This window comes from Geotrypetes seraphini, chromosome 10 (genome assembly GCF_902459505.1).
Source record: "Geotrypetes seraphini chromosome 10, aGeoSer1.1, whole genome shotgun sequence".
NCBI classification, from domain to species: domain Eukaryota; kingdom Metazoa; phylum Chordata; class Amphibia; order Gymnophiona; family Dermophiidae; genus Geotrypetes; species Geotrypetes seraphini.
Window position 1 is genome coordinate 99,041,018 of NC_047093.1, and position 26,915 is coordinate 99,067,932.

At 43.2% G+C, this 26,915-nt stretch overlaps 1 long non-coding RNA gene across 1 annotated transcript in view; it reads right to left on the bottom strand.

The window, feature by feature from the left end:
- Nucleotides 1–15,488: 15,488 nt before the first annotated feature.
- The window catches only part of LOC117368219, a 58,590-nt gene continuing 47,163 nt past the window's right edge, over nucleotides 15,489–26,915 (bottom strand). Inside the window, exon 4 of the long non-coding RNA XR_004540928.1 lies at nucleotides 15,489–15,657. This is a non-coding gene — a long non-coding RNA (uncharacterized LOC117368219). The remainder of the gene's footprint in view (nucleotides 15,658–26,915) is intronic.

Consider the following 26,915-nt stretch of genomic DNA (forward strand, 5'->3'; position numbering starts at 1 on the left):
AAGGGAATGGCAGTGACGGGGCGGGGAAGGGGACGGTGCAGTGATGGGGATAGATTTTTTCCCCCTTGTCATTCTCTAGTGCTCACGTCAAAAGCTTCCCTCTGACTCAACTTCCTAATTCCACTTTTGACTGAGCACCGCGTTGCCGATCTGAAGTTCTGTTGATGCCGGGGGTAGAAGGAGGCCCATTGCCGATCTTAAGTGTCATCGCAGGGGGGGGGGGGGGCATTGCCGATCTTGTTGCCAAAATCGGAAAGGTGAGGAAGAGAGAAAGATGGGCCTGTGGTGGATGGAGAGATTGAGAGAAGGGGGGCAGATGATGGAAGTGGGGAGAAAGGGGAAGGAGAATGGGCAGATGATGGAAGTGGGAAGAGAGAAGAGGGCAGATGATGGAAATGGGTGGAAAGAGAGAGAAGGGGCAGATGATGGAAGCGGAGAGAAGGAGAAAGAAGAGGGCAGATGATGGAAGTGGGTAGAAGGGGAAGATGATGAAAGTGGGAGACAGAAGAGGGCAGATGATGGAAGTGGGGAGAAGGGAGAGCAAATGCTGAATGGAAGTGGAGAAAGAGAACACACTGGATGGAAGGAGGGATAAAGAAAAAGGACATATGCTGGATGTGGGAAGAAGATAGAGTTAGTGAGATAGTGGAGGGGTGAAGGAAAGGGGTGGCATGCTGTGGATAGACATAGTGAAAAGAGGGAAACTGAGGATTGCATAGTAAGAAAGAATTTAATTTAGATGGAGGAAGAAAATAAAGAAGGAAGACCAGAGAAGGAAAGGGAAGAGAGAGAGAGGAGAGAGAGAGATGCCACTGAATGGGGAAGAAGACAGAGATATCAGATCTGAGCGGAGGAAATGAGAAGAGAGAGATGCTAAACACCACAGGGGGGAGGGAAAGAGAGATGAAAGGAGAAAGTTGCCAGACCATGAGGGAACAAAGGGAAGATGATGGATGCCAGACTAAAGGAGGGGGGGGGGTCTAGAGGAGAGGTGGCAGGGGAAGACAGACAGTTTCTGTAAGGGGAAGACAGTAGATGGAACAGGCAGATGCTGGATTGAAGAGACAGGGCAAACGCTGGAAGGAAAAGAGTGAAAAGAAGATAAAAGCAAAAACCAGAGACAACAAAAGGTAGAAATAAAATCATTTTATTTCTATTTTGTCATTAGAATATATCAGATTTGAAATATATATCCTGCTAGAGACATAACTGGGAACTGCAAAGCCCAGGCAGTGCTTCTTTAGCTTCTAGCTGGCTTAGGGCTCTCTCGGACCAGGGGGCAGTTGCCCTAGTTGCACTCCGCTAACACTATTCCTGTCATGTGTGAGTGCAGTATTCTGTTAGCATAATATTTCTGTGTAGCAAACTTTTCTGATCTGCTGGTCTCTCCCATTCCTTGGTCTGATCATCATTTTATAACTTTTAGAATCAACTTGCCTAGAATTACTCATACTGACACTTCACCCAAAACTAAAACTATTACCTATAGAGAGTTTAAAAATCTGGAAGATAAAGATTTAACTTCCATCCTTGACCCTGACATTCTAACTACTCATTCCAATTCTATCACAAGTCAACTATCAGCCTGGAATTCATCCCTGACATCTCTTTTAGATTCAATCTCACCACTGATCTCTAAAACCATCTCCATACGCAAGCTTAATAATCCCTGGTATAGTGCAGAGTTACATTTAATTAAACAGCAATTACGTTCATTAGAAAGAAAATGGCGTAAAAATAAGACACCAGACAATCTACAAAATTTCAGGGATATGGTTACTATATACAAAACTAAAATCAATTTGGCCAAAAAGTCTTACTTCTCTAAAAAAATCGAAAAAGCAAATAACTCCTCTGTCCTCTATAATATTTTAAAATCAATGGACCCCATAAATAAATTAAAAACCTCCTCTCGCATATCTTCTCTCAAAGCCCAAGATCTAGCTGATGCATTTAATCTTAAGATAAATAATATTCGGAATTCCTTCACTCAAAGTACATCTACCACTATTTCTAACCCTAATCAACCAAATTTCTTTCCGACAGCTAAATGTTCAAACTTTTCAATCCCATCACTAAAAGATATCGAATCCCTCTTCTCCCAAGTCAACACAAAAAGCTCTCGATCAGAAATAATCCCTCCTTTCTATCTGAAAAAATACTTTTCACACTTTGGCCCTTTTATTTTGTCCATTATCCAAAACAGCCTACTTACATCAATAGTACCATCTCAATGGAAGTCTTCATCAATTACCCCAATCGTTAAAAACTATAAATCCAGCATAAACGATTTATCTAATTACCGCCCGATAGCGAATATTCCATTTTTGGCCAAACTCACTGAAAAACTAATATTTAACCAGCTTTCCGATTTTTTTGAAAAAACAAATGCACTACATCCACATCAAACTGGATTTAGAAAATATCATAGTACAGAACACTCTTTAATAGGTCTTACCTCCAACATTCAATACTATCTTGACCACCACAAATCCGTAATCCTTTTTTCCTTAGACATCTCAGCTGCCTTCGACACCATTGATCACGACTTGCTTTTAAATAGACTAGAAGAAAAAGGCTTAAGCGGCACAGTTCTAGATTGGTTTAAGTCTTATCTTAACAATCGTACTTCATCTGTGAAATTTAACAACGAAGACTCTACTACTTTTACTTCAACATTTGGAATCCCACAAGGATCCATTTTATCTCCACTTTTATTTAATATCTTTTTATCGCCATTATTAGAAACTTGTCAGGCCATAGGTTTTATTCCATACGCATACGCTGATGATATTCAACTAATCCATCCTTTAGATCCCGAAAATGTCACAGACATTGCCTCCATAAACCATAAACTAGAACAAATACATAATTGGTTGAACTCAAACAAATTATCATTAAATATTAATAAGACCAAATCCATTTTATTCAACTGGAAAAAAGACATTTGTCTTGCAAAACCATTTTTTCTTAATAATTTTCCTATCAGTACTGAAGCATCAATTAAAATTCTTGGGGTTATACTTGATGACAGTTTATCTTACCATGATCATATCTCTTCTATCGTCAAAAACTGTTTCTTCAAACTACGTCAGATAAGAGCCATTTCCAAATTTCTATACCCTTCCTCCATAAAAATCTTAATACACTCATTTATCATTGCAAAAATCGACTATTGCAATGCTCTATTCTTAAACATCACTCAGAAGGAAAGAAGGCGACTTCAAATTATTCAGAATACGGCTATCAAACTTATCTACAACGCTAAAAAATTTGACCATGTATCCCCACTGATGATTGACGCGCATTGGTTACCAATTAATCATAGGATATTGTACAAAATTATATTTCTAATCTTTAAGACCCTAACATCTAGCGAGCCACAATTCATATCAAAATCTCTGATCCCTTACAAACCACAACGATCTTTACGTTCATCCGAATCAAATTTACTAACTATCCCTTCTCTAAAAATCATCGGTACGAGAAGAGCAGACATCTTTACTGTAGCAGGTCCACAATCGTGGAACTCCCTTCCTCAGTATATCAGAATGGAACACGATATCTCAGCTTTTAAAAAACTTTTAAAATCTTATTTGTTTAGGGACGCCTATGACCTTTAAAACTCTAATGTATCCACTTTGTTTAAATTAATTTTCTTAAAGAGTGCCTTGTAACTATTTACCCAACCTTTCGTTTTTTCCCTTTTTTCCTATGCCCTTATTGTAACTTTGCCCCCCTTTCCTCGCTTTCTTGTTAGTCATTATTGAAATTTGCTGTTTTTAAATGTATATTAATGTTTCTATGTTTTATTATATTATGTACATCGCTTAGAATATTTAAATAGGCGATATATCAAGAGTTAAATAAACTTGAAACTTGAAACTTATAATAATTTGGCTTGTTCAGTTTTCTTGATAGTAGAGGGGATATATGTGGAGGGAATAGACTGGAGCATCGGGCACTCAAACTGTACGAGGGAGACCAAATTTATGGAAGTCACGAGGGACTGTTTCATGGAACAGCTGGTCACGGAACCAACACGGGGAGATGCCACTCTTGACCTAATCTTCAACGGACTAGGGGGACCCGCTAAGGAGGTGGCGGTACTAGCCCCACTAGGAAACAGCGATCACAACATGATCCAGTACAGGCTAGAAATTGGACCATCAAAGGTGAAAAGAACCACAACGACAGCACTCAACTTCAAAAAAGGGAATTATGATGCCATGAGGAAAATGGTGGGAAAGAAACTCATCGATACTGCAAGGAAGATAGAGTCCGTAGAAAAGGCCTGGACCCTACTCAAGGGCACGGTGCACGAAGCACAGAACCTGTGCGTCCCCAAGTTCAGGAAAGGGTGCAAGAAAAATAGAACAAAAAACCCAGTGTGGATAACAAATGCAGTGAAAAAGGCGATAAGAAGGCATCATTCAAACAATGGAAAAAGGACCAGACAGAAGACAACCAAAAGGAGCATAAAAGACACCAAAAGGAGTGTCACCGAGTGGTTAGGAAAGCAAAAGACAATATGAAGAAAGACTGGCAGGGGAAGCAACAAACTTCAAATCATTCTTCAGGTAGGGAGGAAGTAGGACCCTTGGATGATGGAGACAGAAAGGGAGTGGTAAAAGAGGAAAAGGAAATAGCGGACAGGTTAAATGAGTTCTTCACGTCAGTTTTCACAATGGAGGACACAACCAACATTCCGGAACCCAAGGAGATCGGAAAAGGAGATCAGGAAGAAAATCTGGTCCAACTAGAGGTGAGCAAGATGGACATCCTAAGGCAGATAGACAGGCTAAAGTGCGACAAATCGCCAGGACCGGACGACATTCACCCAAGGATACTTAAGGAACTAAGGAACGAAATAGCTGAACCACTTCGACAAATATGCAACCTATCCCTAAAAACTGAAGAGATCCCAGAGGACTAGAAAATAACAAATGTCACGCCCATCTTCAAGAAAGGCTCAAGGGGAGACCCAGGAAACTACAGGCCGGTGAGCTTGACCTCGGTCCTGGGAAAAATGATGGAAGCGCTGATTAAATACAGCATTTGGGAACACATCGAAAAAAATGGGCAGCTAAAGTCGAGCCAACATGGCTTCTGCAAGGGCAGGTCATGCCTCACAAACTTATTGTACTTCTTTGAGGGGGTAAACAGCCAGGTGGATAAAGGGGAATCCATTGACATCATTTACCTTGACTTCCAAAAAGCCTTCGACAAGGTACCACACGAAAGACTGCTAAGGAAGCTATGGAACCACGGGGTGCAAGGGGAGGTCCACCGATGGATCAAAAACTGGCTGGCGGACAGGAAACAGAGGGTTGGAGTAAAGGGCCATTATTCAGATTGGCAAAGGGTCACGAGCGGAGTTCCACAGGGGTCGGTGCTGGGACCGCTCCTGTTCAATATATTTATTAACGACCTGGAGACGGGAACAAAATGTGAGGTTATTAAATTCGCGGATGACACTAAACTATACAGCAGGGTCATAACCGTGGAGGACTGCGAAGACTTCCAAAAAGATCTGACAACGCTGGAAGAGTGGGCCAAAATGTGGCAAATGAGCTTCAACATAGGGAAATGCAAGGTCATGCATATTGGGAAAAAGAACCCGATGTTCACTTACAAGATGGGGGATCACCGCTAGGGGTGAGCAACCTTGAAAGAGACCTGGGAGTGATGGTGGACACAACATTGAAGGCGTCGGCGCACAGCCTCAAGGAAAGCGAACAAAATGTTGGGTATCATTAAGAAAGGTATCACAACCAGGACAAAGGAAGTCATCCTGCCACTGTATCGTGCGATGGTGCGCCCGCACCTGGAGTACTGTGTCCAGTACTGGTCGCCGTACCTCAAGAAAGACATGGCGGTACTTGAGAGAGTCCAGAGAAGAGCAACTAAGCTAATAAAGGGTATGGGGGACCTCTCATATACTGACAGACTGAAAAAGCTGGGGCTTTTCTCCCTGGAAAAGCGACGACTCAGGGGAGACATGATAGAAACCTTCAAGATCATGAAGGGCATAGAAAAAGTGGACAGGGACAGATTTTTCAAACTAAGGGGAACCACAAGTACAAGGGGGCACTCGGAGAAATTGAAAGGGGAAAGGTTTAGAACAAATGCCAGGAAGTTCTTTTTCACCCAGAGGGTAGTGGATACATGGAACGCGCTGCCGGAGGATGTGATAGGCAGAAGTACGCTACAGGGCTTCAAAGAAGGTCTGGACAGGTACCTAGAGGACAAAGGGATTGAGGGGTACAGATAGGAGTAGAGGTAAGGTTATAGGGACAGGATTAGAGGTAAATTATAAAATTAGTCAGAGACCACTGTTCAGGCAGTGGGCCTGATGGGCCGCCATGGGAGCAGACCCCTGGGCAGGATGGACCTCTGGTCTGCCCCAGCGGAGGCAACTTCTTATGTTCTTATGAGACAGGGGTTTTGTTGGTCCTTGCTCTGTATATTTATAAAATGACAATTGAACAGAATATTGTTTCTTTAATACTTTAATAAAATGTGTTCAATATAAAATCATAACTGAGACTTGTGCTGATGGGATCAGATAGTTTGCGGGGACTGAGCTTGCGGAGACGGGGTGGAAATGTGTTTTTTTAATTTCAGTCTTAGTAGTTTGCTGGTCCACAAAATAATTTTTTTATTTCTGCCGGTCCACGGGTGTAAAAAGGTTGAAAAACATTGCTCTAGAGCGGAGTTGGCAGCTGCGCTGAGGTTCAGGAAGGCCCCCCGATGACTCGTCTGCCGGCTTTGCTCCGGAAGAAGTAAATTATGTTGGAGGGGATGCACGCAGTCATCGCGGGCCCTTGCCGCAACTCCCTGCGCCTGCCGGATCAACCCCTTCCGACGTAACTTACTTCTTCCAGAGCAAAGCCTGGAGTCATCGCGGGATCTTCCAGCACGTGGCTGCCGACTCTGCTCCAGAGCTAGTATGTCAGAGTGGGGTGGACCGGCAGCCGGCAGCTACAGTCATCGCGAGAAAGGAGGACTGCTGGAATGAAAGAGTAGTTCAGGGAGAGAAAGGGGGCAGGGTGGTATGGACGGATGGTGTTGATGGAATTGATGTACAGGGAAAGGGGAGAGAGACATAAGGGGGAAGAATACTGGATAGAAACATAGAAACATAGAAAGATAGAGTATGACGGCAGAAAAGGGCTGACGGCCCACCAAGTCTGCCCACTCAAGAACCCTCCCTCCTTCCCTCGAAAATCCATCTATTAAGTATTCCTCTTGAGTGACCCCACCTGTCTGTCCCATCGTCCCTTGAAGTCAAGCGTGTTACTGGCCTCGACTACCTGACATGGAAGACCATTCTATTGATCAATTACCCTTTCGGTGAAGAAGTATTTCCTGGCGTCCCCATGAAATCTCCCCCCTCTGAGCTTCATTGGATGCCCTCTTGTCACCGTGGGACCAGTAAGAAAAAAGATTTCTTCCCCCACCTCAATGCGGCCTGTGATGTATTTGAATGTTTCTATCATGTCCCCCCTTTCTCTGCGCTCTTCGAGAGAATATAGGCGTAGCCTGCTCAGACGTTCTTCATATGGGAGATCCTTAAGTCCAGAGATCATCCTAGTGGCCATTCGCTGAATCGACTCCATTCTCTTCACGTCCTTCAGATAATGTGGCCTCCAGAATTGAACATAGTACTCCAAGTGAGGTCTTACCATGGATATGTATAACTTCAGGCTTTCGGCTGATAAAGCTCCTTCTGATGCAACCCAGCATTTGTCGCGTCTTTGCTGAAGCTTTCTCCACCTGATTGGCAGCTTTCATATCTTCCCGGATGATTACTCCCCCCCAAGTCCCGTTCTGCTACAGTTCTTGTTAAGTTTTCACCATTCAGGGTGTATGTTCTACATTGGTTTCCACTACCAAGGTGCATCACCTTACATTTCTTGGCATTAAAATGCAACTGCCAAGTACTGGACCATTGTTCCAGTAAAAGCAGGTCCTGCTTCATAGTGTCGGGCATGGTTGCGGTGTCTGGTTCTGCTGCGTTGCCCACAACGTTGCATATTTAGCGTCATCGGCAAATATGGTAATGTAATTTTGTCATGAAGTCCCTAAGGTAGATCCCTTACAAAGATATTAAATAGTATCGGGCCCAAGACCAAGCCCTGCGGTACTTCACTGGTCACTTTTGATGTTTTGGGGGGAATACCTACAGTGTGGGACACTATCAAAGGCCTTACTGAAGTCCAGATACCCGATGTCCAGGGTCTCTCCCCCATCCAGTTTTTTTTGTTACCCAGTCAAAGAAGCTGATCAGATTGGATTGACAAGACCTTCCCTTCGTAAAGCCATGCTGGTGTGGGTCCCTTAATTTTTCATCATCCAGAATCGGGTCCAATCTGTTTTTTATCAATGTTTCAATGAGTTTACACACTATTGAATTAGATCGGAGGGAAAGAAAGGGGGCAGATGCTGATTGAAGAGGGGTGGATGGAGAGAGAAAGGGCAGACATTTGATGGTAGCGTGGCAGGTAGAAGGGGAGCCTATGCTGGATGGAAGTGCAGGTGGGAGAGATAAGGGAGCAAATGCAGGAAGGAAATGAGAAGATAGAAAGAGGGGAGCAGATGATGGAAGTGGACAGAGAGAGGAGAAGGTACTAGATGGAAGGAGTAGAGTAAGAGGGCACATGATGGAAGGAGGGGATAAATAAAAGGAGGGCACATGATAGGGGGAAAAGGATTGAGTTAGGGAAATACTGGAGGGAGTGAGGGAAAGAGGTGGTGAGCTGTAGGTAGACAGTAAAAAAGGACATTGATGAGAGGGTAGTAAGACTGTAATCTAGATGGACAGAAAATAAATTGAAAAGGAAAATGAGGGAAGAAAGGGATTGCAGAAGAGATGTGGAAGAGGGAAGGAGAGGAGAGAGATGCCAGACCAATGGGGATGAAAGGAGAGATGGAAGGGGGAGGCATACAGTTTCTGGAAGGGGCATAGAAGGAGAGAAGATGCCATATAGGGGCAGAGAGATGGCAGACAGTGGATGGAAGGAAGAGAGTAACAAGAAGATGAGGAAAGTAGAAACCAGAGAAGACAAAGGTAGAACAAAAATTTTCTATTTATTTATTGCTTTAGGAGACATGTGTCACTGTTTCTGTGGTGTTGCATTGTATGCTGCAGAGTCCAGCTTTTTGCTGGTTCAATTTAACCTTTGTCTATGTATTTCTATTTTATCCCCCATTTTACAAAACTGTGGAGCGTTTCTTAGCGCCAGCCGTGGTGGTAACAGCTCTGATGCTCAGAATTTGTGATGACATATTCCATACTAGGCGAAGGTGTTTTCTGTGTTCTGTGTGTTCAAAAGACATGGTTTTCTATTAGGATTGACGGTGCAGGATTGATCTGTACTAGTCTGGCTTGTTTAGTTTTACAATGGGTGTATTGCTGTTATATTATTCTTTGAAATGAACGTAAGCTTGCAGTACCTTCTATATGGCATGCACTTCTTCAACTGTTTTGTAAACAGCCAGTTTGCCCTTCGGGAGGAGATTACCACAGGGGTGCTTAAAGCCTGTTTTACTAACATTGCCCAAGGAGCCCGCAATGCTCAATTACAGGAACTCCAATTCAAATTGCTCCATCGTACCTATAACATACGGACACTGGGAGTGAGGACTGGCCTCTGGGATTCTGAGGAATGTGTAAAGTGTAAGCATATGCCCGGGTCTCTACTGCACATGATCATTGAATGTCTGCTTTTGAGCATTTACTGGAATGGAGTACTAGAATTCATTGCACAGATCCTGGGGGTGTCGGTCCAGTGGTCGTATGGGATTTTAGTCTTGGGATGATGATGAGTTTTTGACTCAGGGACTGACTACAGACCAATGGCGTTTTATGTACGTTGCCATTCTTGCTGCCAAGTGGGGAGTGTTCCGCATGTAGATGGATGCGGCGCCCCCAGAGTTGGCAGGATGGAAGTGGTCTCTCCGCGAGCTGGCCCCATTGGGAGCTGCGTAGCAGTGGGGGCCATGAAGGGAGCTCTCCTAAGCTTTATGAGTCCTTGTGGGAATGGGTCCTTGCTGAATCTGTTTCCTTATGAGGGTATTTTGCTACCTTGTCTCCAGTCGCTGGGGGAGATGGGAGAGGGAGTATGGGGGATGCGGGTTTGATTTGTCTGGGGTATAAACTTAAGGAAGTAACCTCACAAACGGTGTTTCTTTTCTTCCCATTGCCCTATTTTGATATTCTTTACGGATGGGGCATGGTTGGGCTTTTGTTGTACCACTTGCTTGGGGAGGGGGTGCTTCTTCCTTGTTCCATTGGTTGCTTTCCTCTTATGGTCCTTATAGATTTGATCTGGGAATTGGGTATTGTACTGCATTCTTGTTCTTTTTTACCTTGTATGTGTATCCGCCTCTTGTTTGGCTGATTTTGTTATGTTTGTTTGTTTGCTTCTTAATAAAATTGTTCCAAACGAAAAAAAAAAATAAAGCATAATACATGACTTAAATTCATGAGGGATTAATTGATATATTGTTCCAGGCAATACTCTCCTCATCGTCTGGAGGCAGATGCCTTCCTCCTGGATTGGACACAGGGCCAGATTAATGGATAGGCCCAGTAGGCACATGCCTAGGGCCCAAAGTTGTCAGGGGCCCCGCGGAAGAAACAGAGGACTCAGGTGTTTTGGGTTTTTTTTTCTTTGGCAACGCGGGCCCCCCGGGAATGATCGTCAGCACTGCCCCCCCCTGGGAAATATCATCAGCACTGGGTCCCCCCCCGGGAGATCGACAACGTCACCCTCCAATCGGCATCGACAGCAACTAACCAGAATCAGTGGCGTCAGAGAGGGTGGACCGGCAGATGCTGGAAGTGAAATGGGGAAGACAGAGTGAGGAGAAGACAGAGATGCCGGACTATGGGTGAGCGGAGGGAAGAAGATGGGTGCCAGACCAATTGGGGGGGAGAAGGGAGAGGCACAGTAAAAGAGCAAATGGAAGACGCTGAGAGAAGACAGACAGTGGATGGAAGGAACTGAATGAGAAGAGGAAAGAAGAAACCAGACAACAAAGGTAGAAAAAAAAATTTCTATTTATTTCCTTTTTTTTTTTTTTTGCTTTAGGATAAAGTAGTATATTAGATGTGTTGATAAAAATTTATAAACAAAGCCCTGCCAGCTGAACATCTTTCTCTAGTTCAGCAGCCAGAACTTTGATTTATAAGGAAGGAATAAGCTAAATATTGCAGAACTGAGGCTTGTATGGATGCTGCGGGGATGAGGATAGGGCGGTGAAAGGGACAGTGGGGACGGGGCGGTGAAGGGGACAGCAGGGATGGGGCGGTGAAGGGGACAGAAGGAAGGAGGGAGGAGCATGAATTTGGGGCACAGAAGGGAAAAAGGGGGCACAGACTTGGGACAAAGGCTGGAAGGAAGGAGGGAGGGGGCACTAATTTGGGACACAGGATGGAGGGAGGGGAAAGAGATTCTGAGGTGGGGAGGGAATAGAAAGGGGAAATTGTTGAGCATGGGTGTAAATAAGAGGGAAAGGAAGAAATCGAAGAATTGTTGGGCATAGTAAGGGAGAGAATTGTTGGACATGGTGATGGAAAAGGAGTGAGGTAGAGAGAGAAATGTTGGATGTGATGCTGGAAAAGGAACAGTGGGACAGATGAAAGGGATGCAAGAGGGAGGAATGTTGAACCTTTCGGTGGAGGGAATGGAGGAAGAGATGTGGCATGGAGCTGGAGAGGGGTGATAGAAGGAGGAATGTTGGGCATGGGGCTGATGGGCAGGGGTGAAAGATACTGCACACAGTCTGGGGATAAGAGAGGGAGAAATGTTGGAGGTGGCAATAGCGGGGATGGGAGAGATATACCATGGATCCCTCTCTCTCTTTTTCCCCATTCCCTCTGCAGCAAGGGAGGGAATGAGAGAGAAAGAAAGAGAGATGATGGAGGAGAGAGGAAGAAATGCTTTGCAGTGGTGGGGAGAAGAAAAGAATGTGCTTTGTGTGGTTTAATTTTGTGGTTATCAACTCCAGATTGGTCTCGACGACCATGGTACATGGATCTGGTGAGGCATCTGGTGGCGGATCCCCTTCCTCTGCCTCTTTTTGACGATCTTCTAACTCAGGGTCCCATTCCAATGTTCGAACCGGGTCCCTTTTGTCTTACGGCTTGGCTCTTGAAAGGGGTTGCCTAGGTAAGAAGGGGTACTCAGCTAAAGCGATCTCCACCCTCTTAGGGTCCTGGAGACTTTCAGATCTCGGGCTTATGTGTGGGTTTGGCGCATATTTGAGGATTGGTGTGGGGCACATGGAATGGTCTCTTTTCACACTTCCCTGCCTAACATTTTAGACTTCTTGCAGGATGGCCTGGACAGGGGCCTGGCTTGGTCTTCTCTCTAGGTTCTGTTGGTGGCTTTGTCGGCCTTTCGTGGGTTGTTACAAGGTCAGCGCCTGAGTGTGGTTTAATTTTGTGGTTCAGTCTCAATTATAAACATGGAGGCAGTTGTGAAAGAGACCATCATAGCTCTTCAATGTCTCAATTTTGTGGTTACCATTGTGTATTGTTAGTAAGATTATATTGTGTGTATATGAAAAATGAATGGAGGAAATGGCATTTACAATTAGTACTATTATTATGGAGGTAGGGTCTGGGACAGGGCTTGGGTGGATTTGGGGTGGGGCTTAGGCAGGCCTGGGGCGGAGCTTTTGGGCCCCCCCCTCCCAAACAAAAAGCATTCTGCTGCCTATGTCTCCCAATCATTTTTTTCCTTCCCTTCAGTCAAAGGCTGTACTCAGAAAAAATTCATTAACCAACTCTTATCAAACCAAGCTGCTTACAGGGATCCCAAACTGGACCAAATGGTTAGAATATCAACCTCATATATGCATTTTAGAAAGCTATTAAAAGCCCATCTGTTCTCAAAATTCTTGTAATCCCTGCATAGTAGCATATCGATATGAAGCTATTATTAACTTGTTGATGCCAATGTTCTATCCATTGTAGCTCACTGACAATGATCAACCCATCTCTTTTGTAAACCTCATATAACCGAAAGGCTTTTGCGATATATAAATAAAAAATTATGTTATGTTTATGTTGTGTTCTAACAGAAAGGCCCTTGTAGAATCAATTCCCTCTCCTGAACACCAATTTAGTAGATTGCATTGCCATTTTTCACAGTAATATGCAAAAGCACATAAACTAGTTTCAATTTCAGACCTTTTTCTTGTTTATTTTATTTTCAAATCCCTACCACTCTAACATACTGGTACAGCAGGCACTGGGCTCCAGAGTGGCTAGAGTGGAGTGCAGCAAAATTTACCAAAATTAAAGTAAGTTCTTTTGGGATAGGTCCCTTTAGTTTGGGCACCATTTGTGTAACCTCTGGCCTGCTATGGTACCCTGAGGCAGGCTAAAAGAACACTATCAGGTAAAAAAGAGTATAAATAAGTCAAATAGAAATTCATCTTTTACCACTATATTCAGGGTTCTGGGACACTGATCCCCTGAGGTATATGTATAGAGCAGTGGTCTCAAACTCGTGGCCTGGGGGCCACATGCGGCCTGCCAGGTACTATTTTGAGGCCCTTGGTATGCTTATCATAATCACAAAAGTAAAATAAAACAGTTTCTTGATCATATGTCTCTTTAGCTATAAATTAAAATATTATTATTAAGACTTAGCCAAAAGGAAAGATTTATAAACTATAAAGAGTTTTTACCTCATGCAAAATTGTCATTTCTTTAATAAGACATTAACTATTTTTTTCTGCGGCCCTCCAAGTACCTACAAATCCAAAATGTGGCCCTGCAAAGGGTTTGAGTTTGAGACCACTGGTATAGAGGTAGCCAGCTGCTTAGAAAAATTATTTGCTACTCTCAAACTATTAAACAAAGAGAGACAGACTATTTCTCCTTACTCCAAACTGCTCACTTCCTCTTCCCACTCCTCTCTACACAGTTCTTAGATTGAAATAACTGAATCTTTCCAAAGAGCCAATAGTAGCTCTCTGCTCTTGGCAGTTGGAGGAGTCCACACAGTGTGCATGATAGCCTCCCTGTTGCTATGGCATCAAAGGTCTGTTTGCTGAGTTTCTGTACTTTGAAAGATTCCATGAACACAGGAATCCTCTTCATCACATAAGCGATATTGATGAAGGCTGTCTGGTAAGATCTGCTTCTTTGTGAATAATACCAACATCTGCAATAGACACCCCTGATGGTGTGAATAACATTAAGAAAGACCTAGCGAAGCTTGGAAAAATAGTCTGAAATTTGGCAGCTAAAATTTAATGCTATGAAATGCAAGGTCATGCATTTGATCTGCAAAAACCCAAGGGAACAGTACAGTTTAGAGGGTGAAAAACTTTTGTGCATGAAAGGAGCGGTACTTGGGTGTGATAGTATGTGATGATCTTAAGGTGGTCAAACTGATTGAAAAGGTGATGGTGAAAGCTAGAAGGATGCTAGGGTACACAAGGAGAGGTATGGCCAGTTAAAAAAAGGAGGTATTGACGCCCCTGTGTAAGACTCTGGTGAGATCTAATTTAGAATATTGTAGACAATTCTAGAGACCGCACCTTCAAAAAGATGGAGTTAATCCAGAGGATGGCTACTAAAATGGTTGGTAGTCTTTGTCATAAGGCATATGGGGCCAGACTTAGTGATCTCAATACAGTAGACTGTCAGTTAACCGGCACCTAAGGGAATTGATAGATGCTGAATAAATGTAGTTTCTGGTTGCTTGAGAGTTGCTAAAAAAAAAAATAATATAAAAATAGGCTTAACTAATACTATACCCCATACTATGCCTCACCATAAACTGTTTCAGACAAACTACTGGACATGTGGTAGGCAAAGCGTGGACATACTCAGGTGTGGAATGCCAAGTTTACACTTAAATTTCTGCCAGCAATTGATCTTATTTTCCTTTTTATTTAAAGTATTACAGTATTTCTTTGATTGTTTTTTTTTTTTTTTTTTTTTTTCTGGTTGCTTGAGTTCCAGTTAACAGAAAGTCTACTGTATATATACTTTGAAGGAAAGGCAGGAGAGGGGAGATATGATAGAGATGTTTATATACCTACATTGCATAAATGCACACGAGGTGAGTCTTTAATTTGAAAGGAAGCTCCGGAACGAGAGGGCATAGGATGAAATTAATAAATAATAGGCTCAGGAATAATGTAAGGAAATACTTTTTTTTACTGAAAGAGTGGTAGATGTGTGGAATAGTCTCCTGGTAGAGGTGGTGGAGACCAAGACTGTGTCTGAATTCAAGAAAGCATAGAACAGATATGTGGGATCTCTAAGAGGGAGGAGATAGTGGATGGCCAGACTGGATAGGCCATTTGGCCTTTTTCTGCCATCCTGTTTCTATGCTCCTTTGTTTCTCATATATCAAAATATTAATAAACAATTGGTAAACTGAGCATATGCTAGTGTATATTTATATTCATAGTTGTAGGATAACGAAATAAAATAAGATGACCCAGACCAGTGCTTATGCAGTCTAAGGATAGTTTAATTGATAATTAATCATTGTAAACCAATAGTATGTGATTCCAACTTTTTCGAGATCCTTAATTTTCCCCAATCTGTCTTCAGAGTAAGAGCTTCAGAGTAGTAGGTCATTGAATGGAAGTCTCAAGGGAAACAAATCATTCTGACTTCTGTGGAAAGAGAAGGCACTGTAAGATTATAGCACATCCATGCACACATTTCTAATGCATTGTGTGTGATATAGAGAATGATGCAGTGAAAAACTTTGTCCCCGTCACCGTCCTGTTCACGTGACCACTGTCCCCGCCCCATTCCCATCCCCACGACCACTGTCCCCGCGACTTTTATCCCCACAGCATCCATGCAAGCCTCAGTACTGTAATATTTAGCTTATTTCTTCCTTATAAATCAAAGTTCTGGCTGCTGAACTAGAGAAAGAGATGTTCAGCTGGCAGGGCCTTGTTTATAAATTTTTATAAACACAACTAACATACTACTTTATCCTAAAGCACAAAAAAAAAAACCAAAGTAATTTGGTTTCTGCTACCCTCGTCTTCTTATTCAATTCCTTCCATCCACTGTCTGTCTTTTCTCTGTATCTTCCATTTGCTCTGTTACTGTGCCTTTCCCTTCACACACCACCCCCCTCCAATTGTTCTGGCACCCATCTTCTTCCCTCTGCTTCCCCATAGTCTGGCATCTCTGTCTTATTCCCTTTTAGCGTCTTCTCCCCACTCTCTCTTCCCCATTTCCCTTCAGCGTCTTCTCTCCACTCTCTCTTCCCTATTTCCCTTCAGTGTCTTCTCCCCACTCTCTCTTCCCCATGTCCCTTCAGTGTCTTTTCCCCACTCTGTCTTCCCCATGTCCCTTCATCGTCTTCTCCCCACTCTGTCTTCCTCATGTCCCTTCAGCGTTTTCTCCCCACTCTGTCTTCCCCATTTTCTTTCAGAATCTTCTCCCCACTATCTGTTCCCCATTTCTTTTCAGCGTCTGTTCCTTTCCTTTACCACCCTTCCCTCTCGCCATCTCACGCCCTTCGTCACCGCTCATGTGGCCCCCTCCCTCCTTCCTACCTACCTGAATATATTTATCTATCTCCCTCCCTCCCCTTTACCTTTGCAGTGCATTTTGAGTAACTTCTTCAAAGTCGTCGGAGCCTGCAAGCAATAGCATGCATGTGTGGGTGGAAGCTTCTCTTTTGACGTAAATGGAAATTGCGTCAGAGGAGAAGCTTCTGCCCACACACACATACACGCTACTTCTTGCAGGCTCCGATGGCTTTGTGAAGAAGTTACTCAAAACACGCTGCGAAGGTAAAGGGGAGGGAGGGAGATAGATAGATTCGGTAGGTAGAAAGGAGGGAGGGGGCCGCGTGCATTCCCTCCCTTAACTGCAGGGACAAGGCCATTCACCGCTCCACGGTGCATTGGATGGCCTTGTCACCATACCTGCAGTGAGCACTTTTTTCCCCCTCACCGTTTCGGCGGGTTACCCACAGCCACCGTGTGATATTTGGTTCAGGTTGAAATCCTAAAGCAATCATAAAATGCAAACTGTTAGCCTTTAAGAAATGCTTTTGTTTTGTGTGTAAATAATGTTCCTGTCCATTTATACAAACATCACTTGCTCCAAAGAAGATCTTGGTGGTGTAGTGCTGCCCTACACACCACCATTATCCACGCCCTATACTACTCTCAAATTATGAATCCTTCCCATCTTCCACACTATCATCCTGCATTCCCATTCATATAATGTTTCCTTCCAATCTTGTATACTGCCATCTTGCAGTCACCCTGATTCTCATCCATAATAAGACTTTAACACCCCCCACCCCCCCTCACTAAAATAAGAGCATAAGAATTGCTATATGGGGACAGACCGAAGGTCCATCATGCCCAGAATTCTGTTTCCAACAGTAGCCAACCCAGGTCCCAAGTACCTAGCTAGATCTCATACTTCTTTTGACTTACCCCTCAGCTTATAATTGAGTCATCATACATCAGAGCAAAAATGCCAGTTTTCTCATTTTTGTCTTTACAGTTGAACAGTCTTATGCATCTTTCCTTCTGATAAATGACAAGTGGTGGTCTAGTTTGATTGTAATTCTGACAATTTAGCGCACAAAGCAATGCATTGGGAATTAAACTGGGCAAGTTAGATGGGTTTTACTTTGAAACACATGGGCAGATGCTAATCATGCAGTCATTGGACCACCCCAACTTTAATCTCCCTTCCCCCCCAACTGCCTTTTAATTCCCTTCTGATCCTATCACAGTACTGCTGAAGCATTTTGTTACCTTAGCTGAATGGAGGAAAGTGGGGAAGCAGCATTTGATTGTGAATTCAGAGTTTCTGGTATATGTAAAGTCATTAGACAGTTACTTTCTGAAAGTATGCAGCACTATATTTTAGTAGCATTAGACATCCCAGTGAAATATTTTAAACCCTATGACTTTTCAAGACAGCTGGGCAATCTACAGTTTCCATCTTTATGGAACTAATGCAGTGAGTGTGTGTCTTAAGATTTCCCACTCCAGAGGTGGCTGCATGCAGGTTTATAAAACACTAATCAACACAAAGTTTATGATATATCACAGTGATAACAATACTATGTTAATTCTGAATACTATGTTAATCCAGAATACGCTGCTAGATTGATTTTTGGAAAATGCAAGTTTGATCATGTGATCCCATTGCTTTATAATCTCCACTGGCTCCCTGTATATTTTAGAATCCAGTTTAAATGTGCCTGTGTCACTTTTAAAATCCTCTGTGGTATTTTTACTCCCCTAGTTCCTTTATCTTGGAACTCTTTTGGATTCTCTTTTGCAAAGGGTGATTAACAATTCAAGCTGTCCTGTCCATCTAGTAAAAGTATTAAAAGAATCACAACTCTTGATCAATCTCTGTCTTTTAAGTTTATACGACTTTGGAACGACCTTCTACTTTGTTTAAGAAGTTCTGGTTCCCTTCCCTTTTTTCGTAAGTCTCTGAAAACCATTCTGTTTACTAAACATTTTGGAAACTAATCTTCCCTATAATTCTCTATATGCCTTTATTGGCCTATCTTAATCATTGTAAACTGAGTCGAGCTTTCCTGGATTGAAGTCTTGGTATACAAAACTAAGCATTAGATCTAATCTGAACTAGTATTTCTGAGTCATGCTATGCCTAAACAGGTTGAAGGAGACTTATAATATAAGAAATTATAGAATGTATATGCTACATTATAGCAGTTTGAGGAAGGCAGAATTATGAATGGAGTAATAGAGAAGACTACGGTGTGTATGCTTTCAAAGAAGAGAGTTTTTAATTAAAAAAAAAAAATCTGTTGTAGAATGTTTCCATCCTGATGTCAGTTGGGTGGTTTTTCCAAATTGTGGTGCCAAGAAATGTGAAGAACAAATCAAATATGTGTTTGTATTTAACCCCTTTGGGAGATGGGAGGAGCAGTTGAAGCAATTTCAGTTTTCTGATTGATGTAGAGCAGGAATTGATGAAAAATAGTGATTCCCAAATCTGCCTTGGGGGAAACCAAGCCAATAAGATTTCAATATATACACAATAAATATGCAAGAACCCGATGTTCAGCTACAAAATGGGGGAATCACTGCTAGGGGTAAGCAACCTTGAAAGAGAACTGGGGGTGATGGTGTTCACAACATTGAAAGCATCAACACAGTGCGCGATGGCCTCAAAGAAAGTGAACAGAATGTTGGGTATCATTAAAAAGGGTATCACGACCAGGACGAAGGAAGTCATCATGCCGCTGTATCGTGCAATGGTGCACCCACATCTGGAGTATTATGTCCAGTACTGGTCGCCGTACCTCAAGAAGGACATGGCAGTACTTGAGGGGGTCCAGAGGAGAGCAACTAAAATGATAAAAGGTATGGAAAACTTTTCGTATGCTGACAGGTTGAAGATGCTGGGGCTCTTCTCCCTGGAAAAGCGGAGACTTAGAGGAGACATGATAGAAACCTTCAAAATCCTGAGGGGCATAGAGAAAGTGGACAGGGACAGATTTTTCAGACTGTGGGGAACCACTAACACAAGGGGTCACTCGGAGAAATTGAGAGGGGACAGGTTTAGAACAAATGCTAGGAGGTTCTTTTTTACCCAGAGGATGGTGGACACATGGAACGCGCTTCCGGAGGTTGTGATAGCCCAGAGCACATTGCAGGGTTTCAAGGAAGGTTTAGATAAGTTCCTAAAAGATAAGGGGATTGAGGGTTACAGATAAAAAGAAGAGGTAGGTTACAGAAATGGACAGGAACCACAGGTCATAGACCTGACGGGCCGCCGTGGGAGTGGACCGCTGGGCGCGATGGACCAATGGTCTGACCCAGTGGTGGCAACTTCTTATGTTCTTATTTGCATACCAAATCAATCTCATGAATATTCATTGGCTATCCCGAAAACCTGTCTGGCTGGGATTCCTCCAGGACATATTTGGGAATCACTGGAATAAAGGAAGGTGGGATTGGATGAAATTGATTAACAACTCCATACTAGTAACCATTAGCCAACTTGCAAGCCCTACTGGATACATCTCAAAGCTGCTTCAAACTGCAATTACATTCCTGCTCATAGAAAACTCTTCCATACCTCAGCCTCTGCAACAAACTATGTAAAAATAATTTTTCTGAGATGCATTTGTGGTAGATTGTAAAATTCAATATTGTGCTGTCTTTTGTTTCCTTTTTCCTGCCTCACTTCACTGACTATTTTTGCATACTAATTCCTTTCAGACTCAAAAGCTTTCCTGTTCTCAGCGCACACATTAATAATTCCATACCAGAAACCATTAGCTAACTGGCCATACTTGAGAGTCATGCTGGGCTACATTTCAAAGCTGCAATTCCATTCCTGCTCTTAGAATAGACTAGGGGACACTCGAAGTTACAGGGAGATACTTTTTTTAAAACTAATAGGAGGAATTATTTTGTCACTCAGAGAATAGTTAAGCTCTGGAACACATTGTTTATGTTTAATTAACATTCGATATTCCGCAAACATCTGAAAACCTGGCTTTCCTCAAAAATGTAAGTCTCTCTCCAACTTTGGTATCCCAAGTCCTCAAAAACTCTTCTTATCTGGCATCCCAAATCCTCTAATTATTCTTCATGCTTCGACCCCTAACCCGTTATTGTAGTTCCTTCCTATTTCATCTCCTGTAAACCGTGCCAAGCTCTACGAACGTGGAGAAGATGCGGTATACAAACCTAAGGATTAGATTAGATAAGCATATTACAGATCTAAGTGGTTTACAATAAAATACAGGTACTTAGAACTTCCCTATCAGTCCTGAAGGCTCACAATATAGCTAAAGAACCTGAGTAAACAATTATTAAAATATAAAAGATATAACAAAATTCCAAGAATGGTGAGGAAAAGGTAAAATTCAAATAATAAAAAAAAGATAAAGATAAAAGAAATAAAAATAATAAAATTAAAATATACAAATAAGTTTAAGAGATTGGAGATCGAGCAAATAAATTCCAATCTGGTGCCAAGTCCAATATTCAATCTATTGCCAGAAGTTGTGGTAAGAGCAGATAGCATAGTTGGTTTTAAGAAGGGTTTGGACAATTTCCAGGAGGAAAATTCCATAGTCTGTCATTGAGAAAGACATGGGGGAAGCCAGTGCTTGCCCTGGATCAGTAGCATGGAATGTTGATACTCTTTGGGTTTGGCCAGGTAATAGTGACCTGGATTGGCCACCATGAGAACGGGCTACTAGGCTTGATGGACCCTTCGTCTGATCCAGTAAGGCTATTCTTATGTTCAACAAATAAAAGTAAAATCCAACAGGAACTACAGCTAAACCAAGCAGCGAGCAAAAAACCAAAAACAACAGCAGACTATGTACAAGATGCAGGCACTGTTTATTTCAAACTCTAATGGTATATACAACCTTATTACCAACCAAGGGACCCGACACAGTCCGTGTATCGGACAACACACCTTCCTCAGGGGTCCTAATAAACATAAACATTGAATGTAAATAAGACTTAAAATATATCTTAATGGGCGAGACTGGTGATGATGTGCATGATGCAAAATATAAAATATAAAAAATTAATGGTGAATAGTGAACATTTAAAGTGACAATTGTGCAGTAAAAGTACAAAAAATATATATATTCAAAAAGAATATGAAATATGAAGTGGTTATTAAGAGTGAAGATGAAAAAAGAAGAAAGACATAATGTTATAAAGGAAAGTGAAAAAAAGTGAACAGAATATATATATATATATATATTTAAATTTTAAAAGTGATGGGGGAGGAATTAAGTGACACTAATAACGTGTAAAAAGTGGAGCCAAAAAAGGTGGATGGAATATACCGTGGTAGATAAGGTTTAGTGAATCGAGGTCCTTCCTACTTTGCATACGCTTGTGAGGAAGGTTAGTGAATCGGGTTGGGTTCGCAAAGTGGATGTGGACACGATCGGTGGGATTAGTGAATCTAGCCCCTAAGAGCAGGCTGGCTAGTTGGGGGAAGGGGGCTGGAAGTGAGGTGTGGCTATGCAAACCAAGAACAACAAGGGAAATTAGGTGTCACAAGCAGATTTGCTAAGAAAACTCTCAGGAAAGTCAGATAGCAAGCAAGAAGAAATAAAGTGAAAAAAAAAAAGGAGAAGCTGGGGAGAGGCCACCCCAAGGCCACTAATCCCTCACCGCTCAGTACAAATCAAACAGGCAAAGTATTAATGATCAAACTGCAGGTTCTAGGAGACAAGGAATAAATATAAGGACCCCACACCTGCAAAAAATCCTTAGATTGGCACAAGGAATGACACACTCGACCCCTCTCAAGCAACATCAAAGCATGCAAACGGTTACACCAAGCCCAATAAGAAGGAGCTCGATCCGAAACCTATTCCCCCAAAATAATTTTCTTAGCTACCAATATAACCTTCCGCAAAAATAACTGACCTACCCCAGGGGGAAAATGAAAAGCTTCATATTTATCTAAAAGAAACCCCCACCGGAGTGAGAGGTATAGAACGGCCTATCAGAAACTCCAAATAGCGAATCACTCATCTCCAAAAAGCCCTAACCGCAGGACAGCTCCAAAAATGTGGAAAAAGGACTTAGGAGCACAAGATTTAAGAAAGGATCCAAAAAGAATCAGATGAAGGACCCTGCATGGATAACCAATGAAGTAAAGAAAGTGATAGGAGGCAAGAAAAAATCATTTCAGAAGTGGAAAAAAGACAAAACTGAAGGAAATTGGAGAGAGCACAGGAAGCATCAAAAAGAATGTCACCGAGTAGTCAGGAAAGCCAAGAAAGAGTATGAGGTAAGACTGGCCAAGGAAGCAAGAAATTTCAAACCATTTTTCCAATATGTGAAAGGGAAGCAGCCAGTGAGGGAGGAGGTGGGACCTCTGGATGAGGGTGACCGAAAGGAAGTGGTGAAAGAGGGAAAAGAGGTGGCTGGTAGACTAAACAAGTTCTTCTCGTCGGTCTTTACAATAGAAGACACATCCAGTGTGCCAGAACCGGAAAAAATCTTCAGGGGAGATCAAGAGGGAAAATTATCATGCATGGAGATAAGCCTCGAAGACGTTCTCAGGCAGATAGATAGATTAAAAACTGACAAAGCTCCCGGCCCAGACGGGATCCACCCGAGAATACTGAAAGAGCTCAGAGATGAAACAGCAGAGTTACTGCGGCATATTTGCAACAAAAGAAAAATCCAACAGGAACTACAGCTAAACCAAGCAGCGAGCAAAAAACCCAAAACAACTGCAGACTATGTACAAGATCCTTGAGAACAGGGGTAATCCCGGCGGACTGGAAGATAGCGAATGTCACACCGATCTTCAAACAAGGATCAAGAGGCGACCCGGGGAACTACAGACCGGTGAGCTTAACCTCAGTTCCGGGGAAGATGGCCGAATCGCTGATCAGGGAAGGTATCAATGAGCATATAGAAAAAAATAATCTGATGAGAAGAAGCCAGCATGGTTTCTGTAAAGGACGATCATGCCAGACGAATCTACTGCATTTCTTTGAGGGGATAAGTAAACAATTGGACCAAGGTGACCCCATAGACATCATATATCTAGATTTCCAAAAAGCCTTTGACAAGGTATCCCATGAACGCCTACTGAAGAAACAGTGGAGTCACGGGGTGGAAGGGGACGTGCACAGATGGATCAAAAATTGGCTGGCGGACAGGAAGCAGAGGGTAGGAGTAAAGGGGCACTACTCTGACTGGATAGGGGTCACGACGAGTGGTGTTCCGCAAGGGTTAGTGCTTGGACCGCTGCTGTTCAATATATTTATTAATGATCTGGGGACGAAGTGTGAAGTTATCAAGTTTGCGGATGACACAAAACTCTCCAGCAGTGTCAGAACTGTTGAGGAATGCAAAGAACTGCAGAGTGACCTGAACAAACTGAGTGAGTGGGCAAAAAGATGGCAGATGAACTTCAATGTGGAGAAATGTAAGGTCTTGCAACCTTCAGACATCTTCATTATATGGTATAACTGCAATAGCTGACCGTTCTGTCCTGTGTGGGTATGGTTTATTGCATTAATCTTTGCCCTCAAATTGGACAGGTACATGTACTTTAGTTACTATCTCACTCATCTTTTCAGTAATTACCTTTCAGTGTACCATTTCACGTCCCAATACCTTTCATAGAAGTAAGAGAAGCCTCCCAGACATTTCATTTGCTACTGAATTCGGGGATGACCAGGATTCAGTTCAGAAGGTTCTGGATTATATTAATTCTACAGATCGCCCTCACAAAACAGAGACTGGATGCACTTAGTGCAACTGCTTGGCTTCATTTTGCAGGTTCTGCGGTTTCTACAGAGCATGGAATGGCATTTGTAAGTTTCAGGGCCGAGACGGAGGAGACAGCTGTAGTAATCCATATTGGAACCAACGATGTCAGCAGGAGGGACTACAACAGGACTGCACTAACCGATCAGTTCAGGATCCTGGGGAGGAAACTGAAACTGAGGGCAAGGAAGATAGCCTTCTCAGAGATCCTGCCAGTACCTAGAGCGGACGCAAGGAGGCAGAGCGAACTACAAGCAATAAACGGTTGGCTCAGGAGATGGTGCGAGGAGGAGGGTTTCCTTTTTGCACGGAACTGGACAACTTTCCTGGGAAAGAATAAGCTCTACAGGAGAGACGGACTGCACCTGAGCACGACTGGAACAAGGATGCTGGCACGCAACGTCCAGAGCGTCATTGATTTGGCTTTAAACTGAGGAAGAGGGGAAAGCCGACAGTCGATCTGACACATCGGACAAAAGTATCAAGTAAGGATACTGAGCAGGGACATTGTAAAAGAGGGCTGGGGACTGAGTGGGAACTTTTGGGAAAAGGACCTAAGGATACAACACAGGGGCCCAGGGCCTTGGACATAGAGCAAGGACATTATAAAAAAGGGATCGGGACTGAGAGGGAACTTTTGGAAAAAGAACCTAAGGACGCAATGCAGGGGACCCGGGCCAAAGATATTGAGCAAGGACACTGTAAAAGAGGACTCAGGTCTGAGTGGGAACTTTTAGAAAAAGGATCTAAGGGAGAATTGCAGGGGTCTAGTGCACGAACAAAACTGGCAAGCAGCACTAATAGAGAACAACAGAATCCAGAGGGACAACCAAAAACAGGGGAACGGGCTGAGGACGAAACAGACACACCACAGGAGGAGGATGACCGAGACGAGGCTTGGGGTCTGGCAACTCACGAGGGGGCCAGGAGCGCCAAACCACGAGGAAAAACAGCAAGAAAGGCGAACAAACGGGACTTACTTTGCCTATACACTAATGCTAGGAGCCTAAGGGCTAAAATGGGAGAGCTGGAAATCCTAGCCAGCAAAAAGGGCCTAGACATAATTGGAGTCACAGAAACGTGGTGGACTGATGACAATGAATGGGATGTGGCTTTACCAGGATTCAAACTCTACAGGAGAGATAGGTCACACAAAAAGGGTGGAGGAATAGCGCTATATATAAAAGATTCCATACCTTCAACCAGGATGGAAACAACAGTAAGGGCGGACGACTTGGAATCACTATGGGTTAAGCTACCAGGAGGAACTGGAGCAGACATAAAATTGGGTCTGTACTATCGCCCTCCTGGACAAACGGAAGAAATCGACCAGGATTTGGAGGCTGAAATGAGGCAGGTATACAAAAGCGGAAGTGTGGTGGTGATGGGAGACTTCAACTACCCGGGAATAAACTGGAGTATTGGGCACTCAAACTGCATGAGGGAGACCAAATTCCTGGAGGTCACGAGGGATTGTTTCATGAAACAGCTGGTCATGGAACCAACATGGGGTGATGCCACTCTTGACCTAATCCTCAACGGACTAGGGGGACCCGCTAAGGAGGTGGCGGTACTAGCCCCACTAGGAAACAGCGATCACAACACGATCCAGTACAGGCTAGAAATTGGATCATCAAAGGTGAAAAGAACTACAACGACTGCACTTAACTTCAAAAAAGGGAATTATGATGCCATGAGGAAAATGGTGGGAAAGAAACTCAATGACAGCGCAAGGAAGATGGAGTCCGTAGAAAATGCCTGGACCATACTCAAGGGCACAGTGCAAGAAGCACAGAACCTGTGCATCCCCAAGTACAGGAAAGGGTGCAAAAAAAATAGAACAAAAAACCCAGTGTGGATAACAAATGCAGTGAAAAAGGCGATAAGTGACAAGAAAGCATCATTCAAAAAATGGAAAAAGGACAAAACAGAGGAGAACCAAAAGGAACACAAAAAACACCAAAAGGAGTGTCATCGAGTGGTTAGGAAAGCAAAAAAAGAATATGAAGAGAGACTGGCAGGGGAAGCAACAAACTTCAAATCATTCTTCAGGTACGTTAAGGGGAAGCAACCAGCAAGGGAGGAAGTGGGACCCTTGAATGATGGGGACAGAAAGGGAGTGGTAAAAGAGGAAAAGGAGATAGTTGACAGGCTAAATAAGTTTTTACGTCAGTTTTCATGAGGGAGGACACAACCAACATCGAGGAGATCGTAAAAGGAGAGAGGATGAAAATCTGGTCCAGCTAGAGATGAGCAAGGTGGATGTCCTCAGGCAGATAGACAGGCTAAAGAGCGACAAATCGCCAGGTCCGGATGGCATTCACCCAAGGGTACTCAAGGAACTAAGGAACGAAATAGTGAGCCACTTCGACAAATATGCAACCTATCCCTAAAAACTGGAGAGATTCCTGAAGACTGGAAAATAGCAAATGTCACGCCCATCTTCAAGAAAGGCTCAAGGGGAGACCCAGGAAACTACAGGCCGGTGAGCTTGACCTCGGTCCCGGGAAAGATGATGGAAGCACTGATTAAAGACAGCATCTGTGAACAGATCAACAACTATGGGCAGCTAAAGTCGAGCCAGCATGGCTTCTGCAAGGGCAGGTCATGCCTCGCGAACTTAT